Genomic DNA, 6,614 nt, shown 5'->3' on the forward strand with positions numbered 1-6,614 from the left:
TCCTGCCGCTTGTCGGCCTCAGAACCTGGAGGAAGCAGTGTTGTAAGCGGAGCAGCCACAGGCCGGGCTCAGCCTGAGCGAGCTCTCGAACTGCGCGGGTCTTTGCTGCACATGTCCTGTAGGAGCTTGAAAGCAGTAATGAGAAGCTGGGATGTACAGGACTTCCTAAAAAGGCTAGCAAGTCCGCCTCTGTGTTACTTCTAAGTCCCCATTACACAAAGTATTTTCATGCAAAAGAGCCCACGGTCCTGTTGCAAAGACTGATTATCCAGACAGCTCCAGACCAACCACCCAAACCGTCCTCCTTGCTCTCCGCATGGCTTTCCTTAGAACCGCCTGCCTGGGCCTCTCCTCGTCCTCTGCTCTGGGTGCAGCAGGCCGCCCACCTGTGGCTGCTTGCAGTACTCTCACCAGGGGCACCTCTGTGCCCAGGGGCTCTGGCCGTGTTGGGATGCTATCACTACTTGTGAGAGGTGTTGTCAGTAGGAGGCTCCACCTTGGAGAACTCACCAGCCCTGGCCAGTGGTCCCAGAGCTCCACTCAGGGAGACCATTTAGATTTCTGCTCACTACCATGCACCGCAGTACCGAGGGGACAGGGCGGCCCCTCCTCTGCCTCTCCTGCCACAGGAAGGTCAGCCGGACATCCCCAGAGTGGCAGCGCCCCTCTCCAGAGCCAGGGCCAGCCTCCCAGCTGTTACCACAGGCGTCCCTCAGTGGCAGAGCCAGCTTATTCATGGGGTGTCCTCCAGGGGGATTCGAGGCATCCGGGTCCTCTGGAATAGGTGGGGCTTTGGACAGAGGCCCAGAGAAACGCAGGTCCTGTCCACTTCGGAGGCTCCAGCTGTACAAATGGAGAAAAGCTGAAGCAAGATCATGAAAACTTGTGCTTGTTTTTTTCTTTTTTTCAGCTTTAATTGAGTTTATTGCTACATTTTAGGGATACAGTGCAGTTACATTCATTGTTGGGATCTTGTACCTCTACATGACAAGTCTTGGTTCTCATTTTTTCCCCTTACCCCTGCCCTCCCTTCACCCCCTCCTCCCCTCCCCATCTACAAACACTTTATTTCCTTCTTTTCATTATCTCACATTTTTTTCTTTTCCCTTATTACCCTTCCCCTACCCATCCCACCTTTCCTACACCTTTAGCTCCTTTCTTCCCATTGCTAAATGTCAGTAATCTTATTAGGATCTTATGTATTACTGCAGATTATTCACACCAGGGAAACTATTTGGTATTTACACATGTGTGGCTTATTTATTTCACTTAGGAGTATATCTTTAATATGTATCCATTTTCCTATGAATGAACCTATTTTCTCATTCTTTATGGCTGAGTAATTTTCCATTTTATAGAAAAACCAAATCTTCCTTATCCAGTTTCCAACGGATAGGCAAATGGGCTGTTTCCAAGATTTAGCCATTACAAACTGTGCCGCTATAAACATGGGTGCGCTTACTTCTCTGTGATATGATTCTTTTAGTTCTTTTGGAAAGATACCCAGCAGAGGGATGGCTGGGTCAAATGGAACCTCTAGTCCCAGCTCTTTGAGGTATCTACATATTGATTTCCATAGCGGTTGCACCAGTCTGCACTCCCACCAACAATGCAGAAGGGTTGCTTTCTCCCCACAACCCCGCCAACATTTGTTATTGTGTGATTTTGTGATAGCAGCCATTCTTTGTGGGGTGAGGTGGAACCTCAGTGTTGTTTTCATCTGCATCTCTCGAATGATCAGTGATGTGGAACATTTTTTCAAATATTTTCTTGCTGCTTTTACTTCTTTGTCTGAGAAATGTCTGTTCATTTCGGATGCCCATTTTTGAATCGGGTCTTTATATTTGGGGGGACTGATTGTTTTGAGTTCTTTATATATCCTTGATAATAGTCCTTTGTCTGAGGTACAGCTGGTAAAAATTTTTTCCCACATTGTAGATTGTCTCTTAGTTCTGCTAATGGTTTCTTTTGAAGTACAGAAGCTTTTTAGTAAGATGAGATCCCAGTTGTTGATTCTTTCTGCTAGTTCCCGTGCTACTGAGGATTTGTTCATAAAGTCTTTTCCTATACCAATGTCTTCCAGAGTTCTGCCTAACTTACTTTCCAGCAAGTTTAATGTTTCTGTTTTAATATTTAGATCTTTAATCCATTTGGATTTTAATTTAGTGCATGGCGAAAGATAAGGGTCTAATTTTAATCTGTGACAGGTTGATATCCAGTTTTTCCAACACCATTTATTAAAGAGGCTATCTTTCCTCCACTGAGGATGGTGAGCTCCTTTGTCGAAGATGAGGTAGCTGAGTACATCTGCATTTGTTTTTGTGTCTTCCAGTCTGTTCCATTGATCCTCAGGCCTATTTCTTTGCCAGTACCATGCTGATTTTATCACAGTGGCTTTGTAGTATAGTTTCAAATTGGGAATTGTTACACCTGGTGCCATGTGACTGTTGCCTATAATGGCTTTTGCTATTCTAGGTCTCTTGTGGTTCCAAATGAATTTTTGGATTCTTTTTTCTAGTTCTGTGAAATATAGTGTTGGAATTTCAATTGGCATTGCATTGAATGTATATAGCAGTTTCGGTAGTATGGCCATTTTCACTATGTTGATTCTTCCTACCCAGGAGCAGGGGATATCTTTCCATTTTTTTATATCCTCTTCGATTTCTTTTTTCAGAGTGCTGTAGTTTTCAGTGTAGAGATCTTTTGTTTCTTTTGTTAGATTGATTCCTAGATACTTCATTTTTTTGGATGCTATTGTAAAAGGAATTTTTTCCCTTATTTCTCTTTCTGTCTGTCTGTTATTTGTGTATAGAAAGGCTATTGATTTTTGGGTATTCACCTTGTATCCAGATACTTTACTGAATCTGTCAATTAAGTCTAGAAGTTTTTTGGTGGAGTTTTTTGGATCTTCAATGTAGAGTATCATATCATCAGCAAATAATGATAGTTTAACTTCTTCCTTTCCTATCTTTATTGCTTTAATTTCTTTCTCTTGTCTAATTGCTGTGGCTAATGTTTCCAGAACTATATTGAAGAGAAGTGGCGATAGTGGGCATCCTTGTCTTGTTCCTGATTTTAACATGAAGGTTTTCAGTTTTTGGCCATTCAATATGATGTTGGCTGATGGTTTTTCATAAATAGCCTTTATTAAATTGAGGTATAGACCATCTATTCCAATTTTTTGCAGGGTTTTTATCATGAATGGGTGTTGAATTTTATCAAATGCTTTTTCTGCATCTATTGAGAGGATCATATGGTTTTTGTCCTTGACTTTGTTAATATAATGTATTACATTCACTGACTTTCGTATGTTGAACCACCCTTGCATCTCTGGAATAAATCCGACTTGGTCATGATGGATGATCTTCTTAATAATCCTCTGTATTCTGTTTGCTAGTATCTTATTAAGGATTTTTGCATCTATATTCATTAAGGAGATTGGTCTGTAGTTCTCCTTTTTGGTTGTATCTTTCTCTGGTTTGGGAATCAGAGTGATACTTGCTTCCAGGAATGAATTTGGAAGTATAGCTTCTCTTTCAATTTCATTGAAAAGTTTGAAGAGTAATGGTAGTAGTTCTTCTCTAAATGTCTTGTAAAATTCAGCAGTGAATCCATCAGGGCCTGGGCTTTTCTTTGTTGGTAAGTTTTTAATTACATTTTCAATTTCACTGATTGTGATTGGGGTGTTTAAAATGTTTTTATCTTCTTCGTTCAACTTTGGTAATTCATAAGTATCTAGAAATCTGTCCATTTCTTCTGTGTTTTCCATTTTATTAGAGTACAGGTTCTCAAAGTAGGTGTTCATGATCCTCTGGATTTCTTTCGGATCTGTTGTGACTTCGCCTTTTTCATTCCTAATTGCATGGATCTGAGCCTTTTCTTTCCTTTTTTTGATAAGATTAGCTAAGGGTTTGTCAATTTTATTTATTCTTTCAAAAAACCAGCTCTTTGTTTCATTTATTTTTTGTATCGTTTTCTTAATTTCAATTGCATTGATTTCTGCTCGGATCTTTATAATTTCCTCTCTTGTTCGAGCTTTGGGTTTTTCTTGCTCTTGTTTTTCTAGGAGTCTAAGTTTCATCGTTAAGTTGTTTATTTGAGCCCGCTCTGTTTTCCTAGTGTGGGCATTCAATGTTATGAATTTTCCACGTAGAACTGCTTTCATTGTGTCCCAAAGATTCCTGTATGTTGTATTGGCATTCTCATTTATTTGTAAAAACTGTCTAATTTCTTCTTTAATTTCCTCTGTAATCCATTGATTGTTTAGGAGAGTGTTGTTCAGTTTCCATGTGCTTGTGAAGTTTCTATAGTTTCTTGTGCTATTGATGTCTAGTTTGATTGCACTATGATCTGATAATAAACAGGGGATGACTTCAATTTTTTTGCATTTATTTAGACCTGTTTTGTGAGCCAGTATGTGGTCTATTTTGGAGAATGATCCATGTGCAGCCGAAAAGAATGTATATTCTGGTTTTTGGGGGTGGAATACTCTATAAACATCTATTAAGTCCATGTGTTCCAAAGCTTGGTTCAGTTCTATTATTTCATTGTTGATTTTCTGCCTAGTAGATCTGTCAATTTGTGATAGTGGGGTATTTAAATCCCCCACTACAATTGTATTAGTGCTTATTTGGTTTTTCATGTTACTTAATATTTGTTTTATATAGTTGGGGGCATTTATATTTGGTGCATATATGTTTATGATTGTCAGCTCTTCCTCTTGAATTGTTCCCTTTACAAGGATGTAGTGTCCTTCTTTGTCTCTCTTAATGAGTTTTGGTTTGAAATTTACTTTATCTGAGAATAAGATTGCTACCCCTGCTTTTTTCTGGACTCCTGACGCATGGAGAATTGTTTTCCATCCTTTCACTTTCAGTCTATGGACTTCCTTTTGCACTAGGTGTGTTTCTTGTATACAACATATTGTTGGATTTTGCTTCTTAATCCATTCTGCCAATCTGTTTCTCTTGATTGGTGAATTGAGGCCATTAACATTGATGGTTACAACTGATATATTTTGACTTATTCTTGTCATGTTGTTGTCCATTTGTTGACTCTTTTTACTTTTTCTCCCATCTCCTTTTAGTTTCTTGCCTTGCCTATTTGATTTGGTCTGTTGGGCCTCATGTTATTGTGAATTTCATTGTCCTTTTCTAGGATATTGTTTAGAATTCCTTGCAGTGCTGGTTTGGTGTTCATGAAATTTCTCAGGTGCTCTTTGTCGTGGAAGTATTTTATTTCCCCATCTATTTTGAAAGAGAGTTTTGCAGGATACATCAGTCTAGGTTGGAGGTTCTTTTCTTTTAGGACTTGGAATACGTCACTCCAGGCTCTCCTTGACCTAAGGGTTTGTGTGGAAAAGACTGCTGTGATTCTAATGGGCTTTCCTTTGCATGTGATTGTTTCTTTTCTCTTACTGCTTGTAGTATTTTGTTTTTCTGTTGGATTTCTGGAATCTTGATTATTATATGTCTAGATGTAGTTTTTTTTTATCGTGGCTAGTTGGAGTTCTGTATGCCTCACTTATCTATATGTCTAATTCTTCCCTTCTGTTTGGGAAGTTTTCTGTCATTAATTCTGTGAAGAGCTTTTTTAGGTCATTTGCATTTTCTCCTGTTTTTTTCATGAATTCTTATCAGTCTTATGTTATTTTTCTTTGCATTGTCTAGAAGTTGTTGGATTGATTTCTCATGATCCCTTACTGTTTTTCAGAGACCTCTTTTTTCATGGTCACTGACTGCGATCCTATCTTCTCTATCTGAAATTCTATCTTTGCAATCTTTTATTCTGTTGTGTACACTTTCAATAGAGTTTTTAATCTCCTGGATATCTGTTTGAATCTGTTTTATGGATTCCATTTCTTTCCTCTGTTGGGCATTCATTGTTTCCATTTCTTTCTTATGCTGAGTCTTCATGGCTTCTATCATGGTCTTGAGCTTGTCTATTTTTTTGTCAGTTTCTATTCTAGAGTCTCGAATCATGACTTCCATTTTGCTCATCATCTCTCTGGTTAACTGGGAAATTATTTCTGATTTGAATTTTTCTAGAGCCTGATTAATCTGTTTTGTTACCTCCTGTGGTATGGGTCCAGGGTGTCCTGTTGGTTCACTATCAGACTTTTCATCCTCATTTGTCCTACTGTTTGCCATTGGTGAACTGGAAATCTGTCTTTGTGTCTTGCTTAAGTGTTTTCTCATTTTTATTTTTGTTGTTGGGTTGTCCTTGGTTTAATTTCTGGGTATTACTTAAATCTTCCTGATATAGTTGCGATTTAGGTTTTGAGTTTCTAATGACTCATAGACATCCTCATTTTCATAATATCAGAGAAAACAACTCTTTAAATCAATCACAATCCTTTATCCCAATTGATACATTCAGCAGCCCAATAGGATCAGGCTCAGCTTGCAAACTGACCACTTGTGGTAGTCATAAATGTATCACCTTTACCCCATGTGAATTAAATTAATATCAAGAAGCAGCCCAAAATATGTTTGCAGTGAATATGCTTTTCAATATAGCATCTTTACCATTTAGGATGGGGGGGTTAGACTGAGTTAGGATGAGAGCAGTAGATACGTGAAAGAACTGGAGCAGGTTTGAAGTGACTCCAGAGG

This window comes from Fukomys damarensis, unplaced genomic scaffold (assembly GCF_012274545.1).
Source record: "Fukomys damarensis isolate Sample0158 unplaced genomic scaffold, DMR_v1.0_HiC HiC_scaffold_15, whole genome shotgun sequence".
NCBI classification, from domain to species: Eukaryota; Metazoa; Chordata; class Mammalia; order Rodentia; family Bathyergidae; genus Fukomys; species Fukomys damarensis.